This window comes from Melospiza melodia, chromosome W (assembly GCF_035770615.1).
Source record: "Melospiza melodia melodia isolate bMelMel2 chromosome W, bMelMel2.pri, whole genome shotgun sequence".
Classification (NCBI taxonomy): Eukaryota; Metazoa; Chordata; class Aves; order Passeriformes; family Passerellidae; genus Melospiza; species Melospiza melodia.
The window spans coordinates 38,903,287-38,925,312 of NC_086225.1; positions in this window are offsets into that span (position 1 = coordinate 38,903,287).

The window sequence follows — 22,026 nt, forward strand, 5'->3', positions numbered from 1 at the left end:
ACATCCTCCTCTTCTAATTAGAAGCCCTGACTCTGGACAGATGGAAGGCCCGTTTCAATTAATAACGTGGGGCAAAGGGTATGCTTCTATTTCCACAGGTGCTGGAAGAATTAAGTGGGTTCCTTGCCAAAAACGTCAAACCGTATCGCACTTCAGAACCTGTTGTCGAGCCTAGAACTGAGGAAGCGAGTACGCAGACGTGGACCGAATGGAAGGATCCCGGGTCTCGCCTGACGCCTCTTGTGCCTGACGTTCTTTGTGCATCGGTGAACCCATGAACTCTGATTTTGTGCCAATGTTATTTATGAGTATACAAATTGAATGCTGAATGTTTGTTTAACGAAGCTAATTTTTGGCTGAAAATTTAGGTTATTGTTTTTGTTTAGAAAGAATTCTGCCAAAACTTAGTTCTTGAAAGAGATGGGGCAGAATCAAATGGTATACTTGTTTTGCTTGATTTTAATTGTTTTTTGTCGTGCAGATTTGCCTGTGGATCAACCGAAAACGAGTGTTTGGGTGACCTTAGCCAAGGCTGCCGGATCGGATACTATATGTCTGTCTAATTCGGAACCAGAAAAGCCTTCCTCAACGTGTTTGGTTGTTGTGCCAGTGAAAGAGTTTCCTTTGGTCAGAAAAGAATCCAATGGTAAACCAGGTGGAATTGACAATGGAAACAGTCCTTCCTTCAATTGGAACATTTGTTCCAACAAACTTCTCAGGGCAGCAAATGTTTCAAACAGTTGGGATGTGTTTCTGGAGACGGACCAATATCCACGGCAATTGCCAAAAGGGTATTGGATCATTTGCGGAGACAGAGGTTGGCAAGGCATTCCAGCCCACCTTGAAGGTGGCCCTTGTAGCATTGGTATGCTTACCATAATTGCCCCCACTGCCAAAGCAGTGATGAAAAAGAAACAAAGGAAAACAAGAGCTGTTCCTCATTATGATGAGAACTGTCAGAGTGACTTTATGCCTTGGAATGCCGCCAGAAGGCTTTCAGCAGGTATATTTCTACCCCAATTGGCTTCAGCTGTGGCATTGAGACAATTAGATCGAGTTGGATGTTGGCTGAGCAAACAAGCTAATGCCACATCCTCCGCAATCAGTGATATGTTGACCGATGTTGATAGTATTAGACATGCTACTCTTCAAAACAGAGCAGCCATTGATTTTCTTTTACTGGCACAAGGACATGGTTGTGAGGAATTGGAAGGATTGTGTTGTATGAATTTGTCTGATCATTCCGAATCCATTCACAAAAGCATTCAAAAATTAAAGGATCTGACAGCCCAAATTAAAGAAGATGGAGGTTCCTGGTTGGATGATTTGTTTCAAAATTGGAGTTTTGCACCTTGGCTAAGGCAACTTTGCAAGATAGGTCTTTACATATTAGGTGTTCTAATACTGATATTGATAGTGGCACCTTGTATACTCTGTTGTCTTCGGCGAATGATGAACAAAACAGTCCGAGAAGTTTTTGTCATTCAAGCAGGAGAACTAGGAAGTAGAAGCACAGAGAGTGTACGAAATCTCACGAAAGCAGTAGATGAGGGTATTGACATGAACGAAGGTTTTGAATTAAGGCCTTGGAATCGACCAGAGTTTTTTGAACGATGCCTTGTGACTGTTGCCAAACGTGATTCATATCTCTCTTTCAGGGATTGGGTCTTCACAGCATTAAGTTGCTGTGCCGTAATATAGCAATGCTTCAGTTTAGTGAAAATAGGTCTTCAGCAGATAATAAGCAGAAATTTTGCAATAGAGCTATGAAACGCAAATAGCAAGCGACAAGAAAATGAAAGCTTCTGGGTCAAACAGAGAGGGGGAAATGTTGGAATCCATAAGGTTAGAGGATTTTTAAGAAATGGTTACAAAGAAGTATGTAGGCCTTAGACTGGAGTTTTGTTAGCATTGCAGAAAAGTTTCCCATGCAAGCAGAAAAAGTTTTCCATGCAAGCAGAAAAGTTTCCCAAGCAGTAGACGTGACAAATAACAATAGGCTTCTGTAGTATTGGCTTTAGGATGGCAACAAGGTTATTTAATGTATATCTTTAGAAGGTTAGCATGAATAGAACTCTGTTCTTTGTCTCTTATCAACTAGTCTTTGTTTTAGCTACGATTACCTATGTTTTATAAGATTGGATAGAATGCTTGTCAAGATGTGTTTTCTGTGTCTGATTGGCTGAATTCTAGTCTGAGATGATTTTATGTATTGCTGTATGAGCCCTGTTGAAGGAGACATTTTTTGGTGTGGATCAGTGAGCTGTCATGTCTCCATTTTGTATTTTGAGACTGATGTGCTGGAAATAAAAGCAAAAATCTCTTCACTGGTCTGGTTACCATGTTATCCATATTTGGATATTTTGCCGCGGCCTAGTGGGTTCCTTTTTTAAGGCGTGGGTTCCTGACACTATTGGACTTATACCTGTCCCGTCCCCCGCATATTCGTGCCTCGTGTGAGGACGTAGAATAGAAGAAAAACAAAGAAAAATCGTGGAAGTACCAGCTGCGGAGACCCAAGTGTTAACAAGGAGCACACTGTATCATCTCTCCCGCCGAAGCCAAGAAAATTGTAAGTAACTTATCTCGGGAGAGCGCTTGGGTGACGTTGGGAGGCAAAATAGCGAAAAAGAAAATTATTAAAAGAACACAAAAATGGGAACGAATTTATCAAAAGTTGAATGGGATGTTTTTCATCAATTAGAGACAATGTTACAAGAAAAAGGTCACTCTGAAATTTCAAAAACTGAGCTTAAAAACTTACTTATCTGCTTGCATGGAAAACTTTTCTGCAATGCTAACAAAACTCCAGTCTAAGGCCTACATACTTCTTTGTAACCATTTCTTAAAAATCCTCTAACCTTATGGATTCCAACATTTCCCCCTCTCTGTTTAACCCAGAAGCTTTCATTTTCTTGTAGCTTGCTATTTGCGTTTCATAGCTCTATTGCAAAATTTCTGCTTATTATCTGCTGAAGACCTATTTTCACTAAACTGAAGCATTGCTATATTACGGCACAGCAACTTAATGCTGTGAAGACCCAATCCCTGAAAGAGAGATATGAATCACGTTTGGCAACAGTCACAAGGCATCGTTCAAAAAACTCTGGTCGATTCCAAGGCCTTAATTCAAAACCTTCGTTCATGTCAATACCCTCATCTACTGCTTTCGTGAGATTTCGTACACTCTCTGTGCTTCTACTTCCTAATTCTCCTGCTTGAATGACAAAAACTTCTCGGGCTGTTTTGTTCATCATTCGCCGAAGACAACAGAGTATACAAGGTGCCACTATCAATATCAGTATTAGAACACCTAATATGTAAAGACCTATCTTGCAAAGTTGCCTTAGCCAAGGTGCAAAACTCCAATTTTGAAACAAATCATCCAACCAGGAACCTCCATCTTCTTTAATTTGGGCTGTCAGATCCTTTAATTTTTGAATGCTTTTGTGAATGGATTCAGAACGATCAGACAAATTCATACAACACAATCCTTCAAATTCCTCACAACCATGTCCTTGTGCCAGTAAGAGAAAATCAATGGCTGCTCTGTTTTGAAGAGTAGCATGTCTAATACTATCAACATCGGTCAACATATCACTGATTGCGGAGGATGTGGCATTAGCTTGTTTGCTCAGCCAACATCCAACTCGATCTAATTGTCTCAATGCCACAGCTGAAGCCAATTGGGGTAGAAATATATCTGCTGAAAGCCTTCTGGCGGCATTCCAAGGCATAAAATCACTCTGACAGTTCTCATCATAATGAGGAACAGCTCTTGTTTTCCTTTGTTTCTTTTTCATCACTGCTTTGGCAGTGGGGGCAATTATGGTAAGCATACCAATGCTACAAGGGCCACCTTCAAGGTGGGCTGGAATGCCTTGCCAACCTCTGTCTCCGCAAATGATCCAATACCCTTTTGGCAATTGCCGTGGATATTGGTCCGTCTCCAGAAACACATCCCAACTGTTTGAAACATTTGCTGCCCTGAGAAGTTTTTTCGAACAAATGTTCCAATTGAAGGAAGGACTGTTTCCATTGTCAATTCCACCTGGTTTACCATTGGATTCTTTTCTGACCAAAGGAAACTCTTTCACTGGCACACCAACCAAACAGGTTGAGAAAGGCTTTTCTGGTTCCGAATTAGACAGACATATAGTATCCGATCCGGCAGCCTTGGCTAAGGTCACCCAAACATTCGTTTTCGGTTGATCCACAGGCAAATCTGCACGACAAAAAACAATTAAAATCATGCAAAACAAGTATACCATTTGATTCTGCCCCATCTCTTTCAAGAACTAAGTTTTGGCAGAATTCTTTCTAAACAAAAACAATAACCTAAATTTTCAGCCAAAAATTAGCTTCGTTAAACAAACATTCAGCATTCAATTCGTATACTCATAAATAACATTGGCACAAAATCAGAGTTCATGGGTTCCACCGATGCACAAAGAACGTCAGGCACAAGAGGCGTCAGGCGAGACCCGGGATCCTTCCATTCGGTCCACGTCTGCGTACTCGCTTCCTCAGTTCTAGGCTCGACAACAGGTTCTGAAGTGCGATACGGTTTGACGTTTTTGGCAGGAACCCACTTAATTCTTCCAGCACCTGTGGAAATAGAAGCATACCCTTTGCCCCACGTTATTAATTGAAACGGGCCTTCCATCTGTCCAGAGTCAGGGTTTCTAATTAGAAGAGGAGGATGTTCTTTCAGTTTTGCCTGTGTGCTATTTGAAAAGTGTCTAAAGATTGGTGGATCTGGTTCTGTACTTGAACTATTTAGAAAATTAAAACCATACAAAGCCTTACTCAGTCTCATCTGTGGGGTGATTTCCGTTCCCCCTCTCTGTTGATCTAATATGCGTTTTAAGGTTTGATGTGTTCTTTCAATGATTGCTTGGCTTGTGGGAGAGTGGGGAATACCAAAAATGTGTCGAACACCCCATTCATTTAAAAATGTGGCCAATTTTTGAGATATGTATGCGGGACCATTGTCAGTTTTTACTTCTTGGGGTATACCCAATGAAGCAAAAGCTTGCAGGAAATGATGACAGGCATGGCTGCCAGTTTCACCTGTGTGAAGGGAAGCAAAAACTGCACCAGAGAACGTGTCTATGGAAACATGAATATTTTTAAATTTACCAAAAGAAGGCTATTTAGTAACACCTGTTTGCCACAACTGTAGGCTTTGTAAGCCTCGGGGGTTGATTGCTCCTGTAGAAACAGGAGGTTGTACCAATTGACAGTCAGGGCAAGTATGAATGATAGCTTTAGCTTGACTTTTAGTGATTTGGAACATTCGCATGAGTGCTTGTGCATTTTGGTGGAAAAAGGCATGACTCAATTTTGCTTGTTCAAAAATATTTGGCAATGTGTTAGAAATGACCATTGTCAGCTTGTCCGCTCTTGCATTTCCTTCCACTAAAAATCCAGGAAGTGAAGAATGCGCCCTAATGTGAGAAACAAAATATGGATTAGTTCTATATTGCAAAGTTATAAAAAGACATGAAAGCCAACGACGTAAAGTTTCATTACTAACATCCTTTAAAATGGAACCTTCTATTCTCCTGACTACATTAGCAACATAAGCAGAATCTGTGACCAAATTGAAAGGCTGAGGAAACAGCTGAAAAGCTCAAACTACTGCAGCAAGCTCAACAATTTGAGGGGATCCCTCTACTGTTTGAATATCAGATTCCCAAACATCAGTCTTTTGATTAAACCAAGTCACAACGGACTTGTGGCTTTTACCAGAGCCATCAGTGAAGAGAGTCACAGCATGTAAAGGTTCTTCACTTAATTTAGGTTTTTCTCTGAAACTCAATTTTGCTTGCAGTAGTTTGTGAGCTGGATAGTGTATGGAACAAACACCTGGAAAACCTAAGAATGCATATTGTAAATCATCAGAATTTTGCATTGCCCAATTGAAATAATCATTTTTCAATGGCAAATAGATAACTGAACATTCTTGACCTGCCAAAGTTAACAATCTGGTTCTAGCCTTAATTATAATGTATGCAATCATTTCTAAAACTGAGCAAATGGTCTTTGAAAACCTGTAGGGAGGAAAAACCCATTCCATTATTAACAAAGGATCTTGTTCTGTGGCATCCCACTGGAAAATGAGACCACAAAGCTGCATCTTCTCTCCTAAGATTGCAAGAAAGAAAGGATTTTCAGGAATGCAGCGATGAGCTTGTCTTTTTTGAAGAGCTTCTGTGACTTTGTCGAGAGCAGCACGAGCTTCAGGGGTTAAAGTTCTTGGCGAAGTGATGTCGCAACTTCCTCTCAGCAAATGGAAGAGCGGACTCAGTTCATCATTGGTGATTCCCAGCATCGGTCTGACCCAGTTGATTTCTCCTAGAAGTTGTTGTAACTCTTGTAGGTTGTTGACTCTGGTTCGGATCTGAATTTTCTGTGGTATTATTGTCGTCTTCCATCGTCTTCCATCATCTTCCATCCCAGGTACTTCTAAGGTGAAACTTGTTGAATTTTCGTTGCAGAGATTTCAAGTCCAGCTTTTTGAATTTCAGCAACAACACAGTCGCGAGTTTCTTCCATCTCTTCCTTTCAAAGGACTCCACCCTTAAAGCCAATTTTTCTTTCTCTGTATCTATAGATTGACAAACACCAGAACAACCATGTTTTTGCTTAACTGAAAAAGAGTTCCCCGGAACCACAATTTCCCGAGTAGAAGAAGCCACCTCAGCCTCCACCCCAGGCCCAACAGAATCCAATTCAGGTTTCAGTGTCCCTGCACAAACAATTTTAGGAAGTACAGTCACTTTTTTATTTCCATCTTTTACACACTTTGTTCCATCCCCCTTACAAGAGTCACATATTTTTACATTAACAGAACAACGCGAAGAAAAGTCCAAAAGAGTCTCATTTTTTCCCAGAGAGAGAGAAGAAAGATTTTGTTCAACAGAGTTCAAAGCAATACTTTCAGCATTTGCAACAACACTTGTAACATTCTCCGATACTCACACAGTCTCCGGTTTACTGGAATTTAATGAGACAGAACCAGAAGCTTTGTTTTCTGAGTCCAAGTTGATCTTATTATTATCAGTTTGTTTAAAACAGTGCTCCAACAGCGCTCTACAAACCGGCATAAGTTCTCTTAAGCTTTCATCTTTTTTGAGAGAGACTAGTTTATAGATTCTCCAGTTTATCTGATCCCAAAAATGAAAAGTAAAAGCAGACTGCAGATTTAAATCTTGCGTATTCGCTTTAACCCAGATAAGTAAGTTTTTAAGCTCAGTTTTTGAAATTTCAGAGTGACCTTTTTCTTGTAACATTGTCTCTAATTGATGAAAAACATCCCATTCAACTTTTGATAAATTCGTTCCCATTTTTGTGTTCTTTTAATAATTTTCTTTTTCTCTATTTTGCCTCCCAACGTCACCCAAGCGCTCTCCCGAGATAAGTTACAATTTTCTTGGCTTCGGCGGGAGAGATGATACAGTGTGCTCCTTGTTAACACTTGGGTCTCCGCAGCTGGTACTTCCAAGATTTTTCTTTGTTTTTCTTCTATTCTACTTCCTCACACGAGGCACCAATATGCGGGGGACGGGACAGGTATAAGTCCAATAGTGTCAGGAACCCACGCCTTAAAAAAGGAACCCACTAGGCCGCGGCAAAATATCCAAATATGGATAACATGGTAACCAGACCAGTGAAGAGATTTTTGCTTTTATTTCCAGCACATCAGTCTCAAAATACAAAATGGAGACATGACAGCTCACTGATCCACACCAAAAAATGTCTCCTTCAACAGGGCTCATACAGCAATACATAAAATCATCTCAGACTAGAATTCAGCCAATCAGACACAGAAAACACATCTTGACAAGCATTCTATCCAATCTTATAAAACATAGGTAATCGTAGCTAAAACAAAGACTAGTTGATAAGAGACAAAGAACAGAGTTCTATTCATGCTAACCTTCTAAAGATATACATTAAATAACTTTGTTGCCATCCTAAAGCCAATTCTACAGAAGCCTATTGTTATTTGTCACGTCTACTGCTTGGGAAACTTTTCTGCTTGCATGGAAAACTTTTTCTGCTTGCATGGGAAACTTTTCTGCAATGCTAACAAAACTCCAGTCTAAGGCCTACATACTTCTTTGTAACCATTTCTTAAAAATCCTCTAACCTTATGGATTCCAACATTTCCCCCTCTCTGTTTGACCCAGAAGCTTTCATTTTCTTGTCGCTTGCTATTTGCGTTTCATAGCTCTATTGCAAAATTTCTGCTTATTATCTGCTGAAGACCTATTTTCACTAAACTGAAGCATTGCTATATTACGGCACAGCATCTTAATGCTGTGAAGACCCAATCCCTGAAAGAGAGATATGAATCACGTTTGGCAACAGTCACAAGGCATCGTTCAAAAAACTCTGGTCGATTCCAAGGCCTTAATTCAAAACCTTCGTTCATGTCAATACCCTCATCTACTGCTTTCGTGAGATTTCGTACACTCTCTGTGCTTCTACTTCCTAGTTCTCCTGCTTGAATGACAAAAACTTCTCGGACTGTTTTGTTCATCATTCGCCGAACACAACAGAGTATACAAGGTGCCACTATCAATATCAGTATTAGAACACCTAATATGTAAAGACCTATCTTGCAAAGTTGCCTTAGCCAAGGTGCAAAACTCCAATTTTGAAACAAATCATCCAACCAGGAACCTCCATCTTCTTTAATTTGGGCTGTCAGATCCTTTAATTTTTGAATGCTTTTGTGAATGGATTCAGAACGATCAGACAAATTCATACAACACAATCCTTCAAATTCCTCACAACCATGTCCTTGTGCCAGTAAGAGAAAATCAATGGCTGCTCTGTTTTGAAGAGTAGCATGTCTAATACTATCAACATCGGTCAACATATCACTGATTGCGGAGGATGTGGCATTAGCTTGTTTGCTCAGCCAACATCCAACTCGATCTAATTGTCTCAATGCCACAGCTGAAGCCAATTGGGGTAGAAATATACCTGCTGAAAGCCTTCTGGCGGCATTCCAAGGCATAAAATCACTCTGACAGTTCTCATCATAATGAGGAACAGCTCTTGTTTTCCTTTGTTTCTTTTTCATCACTGCTTTGGCAGTGGGGGCAATTATGGTAAGCATACCAATGCTACAAGGGCCACCTTCAAGGTGGGCTGGAATGCCTTGCCAACCTCTGTCTCCGCAAATGATCCAATACCCTTTTGGCAATTGCCGTGGATATTGGTCCGTCTCCAGAAACACATCCCAACTGTTTGAAACATTTGCTGCCCTGAGAAGTTTTTTCGAACAAATGTTCCAATTGAAGGAAGGACTGTTTCCATTGTCAATTCCACCTGGTTTACCATTGGATTCTTTTCTGACCAAAGGAAACTCTTTCACTGGCACACCAACCAAACAGGTTGAGAAAGGCTTTTCTGGTTCCGAATTAGACAGGCATATAGTATCCGATCCGGCAGCCTTGGCTAAGGTCACCCAAACACTCGTTTTCGGTTGATCCACAGGCAAATCTGCACGACAAAAAACAATTAAAATCATGCAAAACAAGTATACCATTTGATTCTGCCCCATCTCTTTCAAGAACTAAGTTTTGGCAGAATTCTTTCTAAACAAAAACAATAACCTAAATTTTCAGCCAAAAATTAGCTTTGTTAAACAAACATTCAGCATTCAATTCGTATACTCATAAATAACATTGGCACAAAATCAGAGTTCATGGGTTCCACCGATGCACAAAGAACGTCAGGCACAAGAGGCGTCAGGCGAGACCCGGGATCCTTCCATTCGGTCCACGTCTGCGTACTCGCTTCCTCAGTTCTAGGCTCGACAACAGGTTCTGAAGTGCGATACGGTTTGACGTTTTTGGCAGGAACCCACTTAATTCTTCCAGCACCTGTGGAAATAGAAGCATACCCTTTGCCCCACGTTATTAATTGAAACGGGCCTTCCATCTGTCCAGAGTCAGGGTTTCTAATTAGAAGAGGAGGATGTTCTTTCAGTTTTGCCTGTGTGCTATTTGAAAAGTGTCTAAAGATTGGTGGATCTGGTTCTGTACTTGAACTATTTAGAAAATTAAAACCATACAAAGCCTTACTCAGTCTCATCTGTGGGGTGATTTCCGTTCCCCCTCTCTGTTGATCTAATATGCGTTTTAAGGTTTGATGTGTTCTTTCAATGATTGCTTGGCTTGTGGGAGAGTGGGGAATACCAAAAATGTGTCGAACACCCCATTCATTTAAAAATGTGGCCAATTTTTGAGATATGTATGCGGGACCATTGTCAGTTTTTACTTCTTGGGGTATACCCAATGAAGCAAAAGCTTGCAGGAAATGATGACAGGCATGGCTGCCAGTTTCACCTGTGTGAAGGGAAGCAAAAACTGCACCAGAGAACGTGTCTATGGAAACATGAATATTTTTAAATTTACCAAAAGAAGGCTATTTAGTAACACCTGTTTGCCACAACTGTAGGCTTTGTAAGCCTCGGGGGTTGATTGCTCCTGTAGAAACAGGAGGTTGTACCAATTGACAGTCAGGGCAAGTATGAATGATAGCTTTAGCTTGACTTTTAGTGATTTGGAACATTCGCATGAGTGCTTGTGCATTTTGGTGGAAAAAGGCATGACTCAATTTTGCTTGTTCAAAAATATTTGGCAATGTGTTAGAAATGACCATTGTCAGCTTGTCCGCTCTTGCATTTCCTTCCACTAAAAATCCAGGAAGTGAAGAATGCGCCCTAATGTGAGAAACAAAATATGGATTAGTTCTATATTGCAAAGTTATAAAAAGACATGAAAGCCAACGATGTAAAGTTTCATTACTAACATCCTTTAAAATGGAACCTTCTATTCTCCTGACTACATTAGCAACATAAGCAGAATCTGTGACCAAATTGAAAGGCTGAGGAAACAGCTGAAAAGCTCAAACTACTGCAGCAAGGTCAACAATTTGAGGGGATCCCTCTACTGTTTGAATATCAGATTCCCAAACATCAGTCTTTTGATTAAACCAAGTCACAACGGACTTGTGGCTTTTACCAGAGCCATCAGTGAAGAGAGTCACAGCATGTAAAGGTTCTTCACTTAATTTAGGTTTTTCTCTGAAACTCAATTTTGCTTGCAGTAGTTTGTGAGCTGGATAGTGTATGGAACAAACACCTGGAAAACCTAAGAATGCATATTGTAAATCATCAGAATTTTGCATTGCCCAATTGAAATAATCATTTTTCAATGGCAAATAGATAACTGAACATTCTTGACCTGCCAAAGTTAACAATCTGGTTCTAGCCTTAATTATAATGTATGCAATCATTTCTAAAACTGAGCAAATGGTCTTTGAAAACCTGTAGGGAGGAAAAACCCATTCCATTATTAACAAAGGATCTTGTTCTGTGGCATCCCACTGGAAAATGAGACCACAAAGCTGCATCTTCTCTCCTAAGATTGCAAGAAAGAAAGGATTTTCAGGAACGCAGCGATGAGCTTGTCTTTTTTGAAGAGCTTCTGTGACTTTGTCGAGAGCAGCACGAGCTTCAGGGGTTAAAGTTCTTGGCGAAGTGATGTCGCAACTTCCTCTCAGCAAATGGAAGAGCGGACTCAGTTCATCATTGGTGATTCCCACCATCGGTCTGACCCAGTTGATTTCTCCTAGAAGTTGTTGTAACTCTTGTAGGTTGTTGACTCTGGTTCGGATCTGAATTTTCTGTGGTCTTCTTGTCGTCTTCCATCGTCTTCCATCATCTTCCATCCCAGGTACTTCTAAGGTGAAACTTGTTGAATTTTCGTTGCAGAGATTTCAAGTCCAGCTTTTTGAATTTCAGCAACAACACAGTCGCGAGTTTCTTCCATCTCTTCCTTTCAAAGGACTCCACCCTTAAAGCCAATTTTTCTTTCTCTGTATCTATAGATTGACAAACACCAGAACAACCATGTTTTTGCTTAACTGAAAAAGAGTTCCCCGGAACCACAATTTCCCGAGTGGAAGAAGCCACCTCAGCCTCCACCCCAGGCCCAACAGAATCCAATTCAGGTTTCAGTGTCCCTGCACAAACAATTTTAGGAAGTACAGTCACTTTTTCATTTCCATCTTTTACACACTTTGTTCCATCCCCCTTACAAGAGTCACATATTTTTACATTAACAGAACAACGCGAAGAAAAGTCCAAAAGAGTCTCATTTTTTCCCAGAGAGAGAGGAGAAAGATTTTGTTCAACAGAGTTCAAAGCAATACTTTCAGCATTTGCAACAACACTTGTAACATTCTCCGATACTCACACAGTCTCCGGTTTACTGGAATTTAATGAGACAGAACCAGAAGCTTTGTTTTCTGAGTCCAAGTTGATCTTATTATTATCAGTTTGTTTAAAACAGTGCTCCAACAGCGCTCTACAAACCGGCATAAGTTCTCTTAAGCTTTCATCTTTTTTGAGAGAGACTAGATTATAGATTCTCCAGTTTATCTGATCCCAAAAATGAAAAGTAAAAGCAGACTGCAGATTTAAATCTTGCGTATTCGCTTTAACTCAGATAAGTAAGTTTTTAAGCTCAGTTTTTGAAATTTCAGAGTGACCTTTTTCTTGTAACATTGTCTCTAATTGATGAAAAACATCCCATTCAACTTTTGATAAATTCGTTCCCATTTTTGTGTTCTTTTAATAATTTTCTTTTTCTCTATTTTGCCTCCCAACGTCGCCCAAGCGCTCTCCCGAGATAAGTTACAATTTTCTTGGCTTCGGCGGGAGAGATGATACAGTGTGCTCCTTGTTAACACTTGGGTCTCCGCAGCTGGTACTTCCACGATTTTTCTTTGTTTTTCTTCTATTCTACGTCCTCACATGAGGCACCAATATGCGGGGGACGGGACAGGTATAAGTCCAATAGTGTCAGGAACCCACGCCTTAAAAAAGGAACCCACTAGGCCGTGGCAAAATATCCAAATATGGATAACATGGTAACCAGACCAGTGAAGAGATTTTTGCTTTTATTTCCAGCACATCAGTCTCAAAATACAAAATGGAGACATGACAGCTCACTGATCCACACCAAAAAATGTCTCCTTCAACAGGGCTCATACAGCAATACATAAAATCATCTCAGACTAGAATTCAGCCAATCAGACACAGAAAACACATCTTGACAAGCATTCTATCCAATCTTATAAAACATAGGTAATCGTAGCTAAAACAAAGACTAGTTGATAAGAGACAAAGAACAGAGTTCTATTCATGCTAACCTTCTAAAGATATACATTAAATAACCTTGTTGCCATCCTAAAGCCAATTCTACAGAAGCCTATTGTTATTTGTCACGTCTACTGCTTGGGAAACTTTTCTGCTTGCATGGAAAACTTTTTCTGCTTGCATGGGAAACTTTTCTGCAATGCTAACAAAACTCCAGTCTAAGGCCTACATACTTCTTTGTAACCATTTCTTAAAAATCCTCTAACCTTATGGATTCCAACATTTCCCCCTCTCTGTTTGACCCAGAAGCTTTCATTTTCTTGTCGCTTGCTATTTGCGTTTCATAGCTCTATTGCAAAATTTCTGCTTATTATCTGCTGAAGACCTATTTTCACTAAACTGAAGCATTGCTATATTACGGCACAGCAACTTAATGCTGTGAAGACCCAATCCCTGAAAGAGAGATATGAATCACGTTTGGCAACAGTCACAAGGCATCGTTCAAAAAACTCTGGTCGATTCCAAGGCCTTAATTCAAAACCTTCGTACATGTCAATACCATCATCTACTGCTTTCGTGAGATTTCATACACTCTCTGTGCTTCTACTTCCTAATTCTCCTGCTTGAATGACAAAAACTTCTCGGACTGTTTTGTTCATCATTCGCCGAAGACAACAGAGTATACAAGGTGCCACTATCAATATCAGTATTAGAACACCTAATATGTAAAGACCTATCTTGCAAAGCTGCCTTAGCCAAGGTGCAAAACTCCAATTTTGAAACAAATCATCCAACCAGGAACCTCCATCTTCTTTAATTTGGGCTGTCAGATCCTTTAATTTTTGAATGCTTTTGTGAATGGATTCAGAACGATCAGACAAATTCATACAACACAATCCTTCAAATTCCTCACAACCATGTCCTTGTGCCAGTAAGAGAAAATCAATGGCTGCTCTGTTTTGAAGAGTAGCATGTCTAATACTATCAACATCGGTCAACATATCACTGATTGCGGAGGATGTGGCATTAGCTTGTTTGCTCAGCCAACATCCAACTCGATCTAATTGTCTCAATGCCACAGCTGAAGCCAATTGGGGTAGAAATATACCTGCTGAAAGCCTTCTGGCGGCATTCCAAGGCATAAAATCACTCTGACAGTTCTCATCATAATGAGGAACAGCTCTTGTTTTCCTTTGTTTCTTTTTCATCACTGCTTTGGCAGTGGGGGCAATTATGGTAAGCATACCAATGCTACAAGGGCCACCTTCAAGGTGGGCTGGAATGCCTTGCCAACCTCTGTCTCCGCAAATGATCCAATACCCTTTTGGCAATTGCCGTGGATATTGGTCCGTCTCCAGAAACACATCCCAACTGTTTGAAACATTTGCTGCCCTGAGAAGTTTGTTGGAACAAATGTTCCAATTGAAGGAAGGACTGTTTCCATTGTCAATTCCACCTGGTTTACCATTGGATTCTTTTCTGACCAAAGGAAACTCTTTCACTGGCACACCAACCAAAAAGGTTGAGAAAGGCTTTTCTGGTTCCGAATTAGACAGGCATATAGTATCCGATCCGGCAGCCTTGGCTAAGGTCACCCAAACACTCGTTTTCGGTTGATCCACAGGCAAATCTGCACGACAAAAAACAATTAAAATCAAGCAAAACAAGTATACCATTTGATTCTGCCCCATCTCTTTCAAGAACTAAGTTTTGGCAGAATTCTTTCTAAACAAAAACAATAACCTAAATTTTCAGCCAAAAATTAGCTTTGTTAAACAAACATTCAGCATTCAATTCGTATACTCATAAATAACATTGGCACAAAATCAGAGTTCATGGGTTCCACCGATGCACAAAGAACGTCAGGCACAAGAGGCGTCAGGCGAGACCCGGGATCCTTCCATTCGGTCCACGTCTGCGTACTCGCTTCCTCAGTTCTAGGCTCGACAACAGGTTCTGAAGTGCGATACGGTTTGACGTTTTTGGCAGGAACCCACTTAATTCTTCCAGCACCTGTGGAAATAGAAGCATACCCTTTGCCCCACGTTATTAATTGAAACGGGCCTTCCATCTGTCCAGAGTCAGGGTTTCTAATTAGAAGAGGAGGATGTTCTTTCAGTTTTGCCTGTGTGCTATTTGAAAAGTGTCTAAAGATTGGTGGATCTGGTTCTGTACTTGAACTATTTAGAAAATTAAAACCATACAAAGCCTTACTCAGTCTCATCTGTGGGGTGATTTCCGTTCCCCCTCTCTGTTGATCTAATATGCGTTTTAAGGTTTGATGTGTTCTTTCAATGATTGCTTGGCTTGTGGGAGAGTGGGGAATACCAAAAATGTGTCGAACACCCCATTCATTTAAAAATGTGGCCAATTTTTGAGATATGTATGCGGGACCATTGTCAGTTTTTACTTCTTGGGGTATACCCAATGAAGCAAAAGCTTGCAGGAAATGATGACAGGCATGGCTGCCAGTTTCACCTGTGTGAAGGGAAGCAAAAACTGCACCAGAGAACGTGTCTATGGAAACATGAATATTTTTAAATTTACCAAAAGAAGGCTATTTAGTAACACCTGTTTGCCACAACTGTAGGCTTTGTAAGCCTCGGGGGTTGATTGCTCCTGTAGAAACAGGAGGTTGTACCAATTGACAGTCAGGGCAAGTATGAATGATAGCTTTAGCTTGACTTTTAGTGATTTGGAACATTCGCATGAGTGCTTGTGCATTTTGGTGGAAAAAGGCATGACTCAATTTTGCTTGTTCAAAAATATTTGGCAATGTGTTAGAAATGACCATTGTCAGCTTGTCCGCTCTTGCATTTCCTTCCACTAAAAATCCAGGAAGTGAAGAATGCGCCCTAATGTGAGAAACAAAATATGGATTAGTTCTATATTGCAAAGTTATAAAAAGACATGAAAGCCAACGATGTAAAGTTTCATTACTAACATCCTTTAAAATGGAACCTTCTATTCTCCTGACTACATTAGCAACATAAGCAGAATCTGTGACCAAATTAAAAGGCTGAGGAAACAGCTGAAAAGCTCAAACTACTGCAGCAAGCTCAACAATTTGAGGGGATCCCTCTACTGTTTGAATATCAGATTCCCAAACATCGGTCTTTTGATTAAACCAAGTCACAACGGACTTGTGGCTTTTACCAGAGCCATCAGTGAAGAGAGTCACAGCATGTAAAGGTTCTTCACTTAATTTAGGTTTTTCTCTGAAACTCAATTTTGCTTGCAGTAGTTTGTGAGCTGGATAGTGTATGGAACAAACACCTGGAAAACCTAAGAATGCATATTGTAAATCATCAGAATTTTGCATTGCCCAATTGAAATAATCATTTTTCAATGGCAAATAGATAACTGAACATTCTTGACCTGCCAAAGTTAACAATCTGGTTCTAGCCTTAATTATAATGTATGCAATCATTTCTAAAACTGAGCAAATGGTCTTTGAAAACCTGTAGGGAGGAAAAACCCATTCCATTATTAACAAAGGATCTTGTTCTGTGGCATCCCACTGGAAAATGAGACCACAAAGCTGCATCTTCTCTCCTAAGATTGCAAGAAAGAAAGGATTTTCAGGAACGCAGCGATGAGCTTGTCTTTTTTGAAGAGCTTCTGTGACTTTGTCGAGAGCAGCACGAGCTTCAGGGGTTAAAGTTCTTGGCGAAGTGATGTCGCAACTTCCTCTCAGCAAATGGAAGAGCGGACTCAGTTCATCATTGGTGATTCCCAGCATCGGTCTGACCCAGTTGATTTCTCCTAGAAGTTGTTGTAACTCTTGTAGGTTGTTGACTCTGGTTCGGATCTGAATTTTCTGTGGTATTATTGTCGTCTTCCATCGTCTTCCATCATCTTCCATCCCAGGTACTTCTAAGGTGAAACTTGTTGAATTTTCGTTGCAGAGATTTCAAGTCCAGCTTTTTGAATTTCAGCAACAACACAGTCGCGAGTTTCTTCCATCTCTTCCTTTCAAAGGACTCCACCCTTAAAGCCAATTTTTCTTTCTCTGTATCTATAGATTGACAAACACCAGAACAACCATGTTTTTGCTTAACTGAAAAAGAGTTCCCCGGAACCACAATTTCCCGAGTGGAAGAAGCCACCTCAGCCTCCACCCCAGGCCCAACAGAATCCAATTCAGGTTTCAGTGTCCCTGCACAAACAATTTTAGGAAGTACAGTCACTTTTTCATTTCCATCTTTTACACACTTTGTTCCATCCCCCTTACAAGAGTCACATATTTTTACATTAACAGAACAACGCGAAGAAAAGTCCAAAAGAGTCTCATTTTTTCCCAGAGAGAGAGGAGAAAGATTTTGTTCAACAGAGTTCAAAGCAATACTTTCAGCATTTGCAACAACACTTGTAACATTCTCCGATACTCACACAGTCTCCGGTTTACTGGAATTTAATGAGACAGAACCAGAAGCTTTGTTTTCTGAGTCCAAGTTGATCTTATTATTATCAGTTTGTTTAAAACAGTGCTCCAACAGCGCTCTACAAACCGGCATAAGTTCTCTTAAGCTTTCATCTTTTTTGAGAGAGACTAGATTATAGATTCTCCAGTTTATCTGATCCCAAAAATGAAAAGTAAAAGCAGACTGCAGATTTAAATCTTGCGTATTCGCTTTAACTCAGATAAGTAAGGTTTTAAGCTCAGTTTTTGAAATTTCAGAGTGACCTTTTTCTTGTAACATTGTCTCTAATTGATGAAAAACATCCCATTCAACTTTTGATAAATTCGTTCCCATTTTTGTGTTCTTTTAATAATTTTCTTTTTCTCTATTTTGCCTCCCAACGTCGCCCAAGCGCTCTCCCGAGATAAGTTACAATTTTCTTGGCTTCGGCGGGAGAGATGATACAGTGTGCTCCTTGTTAACACTTGGGTCTCCGCAGCTGGTACTTCCAAGATTTTTCTTTGTTTTTCTTCTATTCTACGTCCTCACACGAGGCACCAATATGCGGGGGACGGGACAGGTATAAGTCCAATAGTGTCAGGAACCCACGCCTTAAAAAAGGAACCCACTAGGCCGTGGCAAAATATCCAAATATGGATAACATGGTAACCAGACCAGTGAAGAGATTTTTGCTTTTATTTCCAGCACATCAGTCTCAAAATACAAAATGGAGACATGACAGCTCACTGATCCACACCAAAAAATGTCTCCTTCAACAGGGCTCATACAGCAATACATAAAATCATCTCAGACTAGAATTCAGCCAATCAGACACAGAAAACACATCTTGACAAGCATTCTATCCAATCTTATAAAACATAGGTAATCGTAGCTAAAACAAAGACTAGTTGATAAGAGACAAAGAACAGAGTTCTATTCATGCTAACCTTCTAAAGATATACATTAAATAACCTTGTTTCCATTTTTCACGTCTACTGCTTGGGAAACTTTTCTGCTTGCATGGAAAACTTTTTCTGCTTGCATGGGAAACTTTTCTGCAATGCTAACAAAACTCCAGTCTAAGGCCTACATACTTCTTTGTAACCATTTCTTAAAAATCCTCTAACCTTATGGATTCCAACATCAGGCCTTTATCACTTCCATAGCTTTAAGCCATAACAAACACAATTCAACCAACCACCATGCACCATGCTCTGAACACCCGACGGTTCTAGAACTTGTTGATTTACCTCTAATTCAGCTGCCTCACCTCCCACAGTCCTTTTCTTTTTAGCCAAAGTAATGGGCCTCAGCCCAAGGCCTTCCTTTTTTAAGCTTCTAGCTATATGCAGCAGCAAACCACTACTTTCTTTTGTGCCAAGACTTTAGGTAGACGATTTGCATCTGCCCTTCCAGTGAAACCTAATGGGGAGAGAAAAGCCTCTCAGAGATGTTTAGTCATTCCATTTTCTAGACAGGCCAAATCCAAAGAAAAGCAAGCTATGGGATTGTGTACTTGCTCTTACAAAACACCTGCTGCCCTCTGACAATCAACTAGCAGAAAACCAGCCAAACTGAGACTTGAGGCAAACGACCCTTGGAAGGGAATAATGATGTGATCAATCAAGACAACACTTTTCCAGGCTACCGAGATATTGGAAATGTCAGCAAAGGCTTGAGAGCAAAGGCTGAACAAATGGGGAAAGGGTAAAAGAATCCCAAGAAAAACATGACCAAAGGTTAAAACAATTCCAAGAAAAACATGGGCAAGTAACCTGTTGAAGCCTTCAGGAAATCAGTGGCCGCTGATTGACATAGGCCATTCAAGTTAATTGACCCCTGCACCTTCCACTCCTTTTTCATAGGGTGAATTGAGACCATGGAATCACAATTCCTTGGATTCTGTTCTTAACTTTAGGAGAGAAGTACAGCAGCTGAAGTACCTGTTACTGATGGGATACCCAGAAACACAGAGTTGACACATTTCATTCTTGGCCAATCACAACAAGCAAGACTAAGAGGATAAGGCTGGCTTATTTTCATGACATTTTTCTTGTTTGACAGCCTGCTCTGATTGCAGTGAAATTTTTTCATTAGCTTCTCTCTACAAGGAGAAAGTCCAGTTCACTGTCCTGCCCTACTGCTGCAAGTATACCATTTGGTTTGTCGAGCCAAAAAATTGAATTGGAAGGTACGGAGCTAAGAGCCGCTCCGGGGCGTCTTTCGGCAGAAGCCGCGCTAAGGAGAGCACTGTGAGCGGCACAATCGTCTTTGCGCGAAGAAGCCGCTTCTTCGGCTCCGGGAGCCGGAGAGAGCGGCAGCTTCGGAAAGGTGAAGAAGCAAGCTGTACAACACTGGGATTGTGTGCGCACCTTGCCAACTGATAGAAAACAGTACCTTTGCACTCTCCTGACTTTTCCAATCACATGAACATTCGATTGGAAGCTGTTTTGGACAACTTTTCTTTTCTTCCTGCCAAACACTTGGCAGACATCCGTGCAACGTCTAGAACACATTGGGAGATGTTTTCTGTGCTTGCACAGTTTTTCCTGGCCAGACATAGTGGAAAAGCTTTTTGCCGAGATGTAGATGAGAAGAGGCGCTAAAGACGAAAATAGGATGCTCTCCGGAGCTAAGAGCCGCTCCTGGGCGTCTTTCGGCAGAAGCCGCGCTAAGGAGAGCACTGTGAGCGGCACAATCGTCTTTGCGCGAAGAAACCGCTTCTTCGGCTCCGGGAGCCGGGGAGAGCGGCAGCTTCGGAAAGGTGAAGAAGCAAGCTGTACAACACTGGGATTGTGTGCGCACCTTGCCAACTGATACAAAACAGTACTTTTGCACTCTCCTGACTCTTCCAATCACATGAACATTCGATTGGAAGCTGTTTTGGACAACATTTCTTTTCTTCCTGCCAAACACTTGGCAGACATCTCTGCAACTTCTAGAACACCTTGGGAGATGTTTTCTGTGCTGGCTCAGTTTTTCCTAGCCAGACATAGTGGGAAAGCGTTTTGCTGAGATGTAGATGAGAAGAGGCGCTAAAGACGAAGGTAGGATGCTGTCCGGAGCTAAGAACCGCTCCCGGGCGTCTTTCGGCAGAAGCCGCGCTAAGGAGAGCACTGTGAGCGGCACAATCGTCTTTGCGCGAAGAAGCCGCTTCTTCGGCTCCGGGAGCCGGAGAGAGCGGCAGCTTCGGGAAGGTGAAGAAGCAAGCTGTACAACACTGGGATTGTGAGCGCACCTTGCCAACTGATAGAAAACAGTACCTTTGCACTCTCCTGACTTTTCCAGTCCCATGAACATTCGATTAGAAGCTGTTTTGGACAACATTTCTTTTCTTCCTGCCAAACACTTGGCAGACATCTCTGCAACTTCTAGAACACCTTGGGAGATGTTTTCTGTGCTGGCACAGTTTTTCCTAGCCAGACATAGTGGGAAAGCGTTTTGCTGAGATGTAGACTACAAATGACGCTAAAGACGAAGGTAGGATGCTCTCCGGAGCTAAGAGCCGCTCCCGGGCGTCTTTCGGCCCGTGCCAAGTCGGGCTGGTTTGATAGTACTAAGTAGCTCCTGCAATCTGCCATCCAGAAGCGGGGCAGCTTACTTTTGTTTGCCAGGGAAACGGGCCGAGGTTTGTGTCTGGGGCCTATGGCTGAGAGTGACCGGCTGGCTTCTGAAAAGCTACAATAGGCGAAAGATGCCCCGGAGCGGCTCTTAGCTCCGGACAGCATCCTACCTTCGTCTTTAGCGCCTCTTCTCATCTACATCTCGGCAAAAAGCTTTTCCACTATGTCTGGCCAGGAAAAACTGTGCCAGCACAGAAAACATCTCCCATCGTGTTCTAGAAGTTGCAGAGATGTCTGCCAAGTGTTTGGCAGGAAGAAAAGAAAAGTTGTTCAAAACAGCTTCTAATCGAATGTTCATGTGATTGGAAAAGTCAGGAGAGTGCAAAGGTACTGTTTTCTATCAGTTGGCAAGGTGCGCTCACAATCCCAGTGTTGTACAGCTTGCTTCTTCACCTTCCCGAAGCTGCCGCTCTCTCCGGCTCCCGGAGCCGAAGAAGCGGCTTCTTCGCGCAAAGACGATTGTGCCGCTCACAGTGCTCTCCTTAGCGCGGCTTCTGCCGAAAGACGCCCCGGAGCGGCTCTTAGCTCCGTACCTTCCAATTCAATTTTTTGGCTGGACAAACCAAATGGTATACTTGCAGCAGTAGGGCAGGACAGTGAACTGGACTTTCTCCTTGTAGAGAGAAGCTAATGAAAAAATTTCACTGCAATCAGAGCAGGCTGTCAAACAAGAAAAATGTCATGAAAATAAGCCAGCCTTATCCTCTTAGTCTTGCTTGTTGTGATTGGCCAAGAATGAAATGTGTCAACTCTGTGTTTCTGGGTATCCCATCAGTAACAGGTACTTCAGCTGCTGTACTTCTCTCCTAAA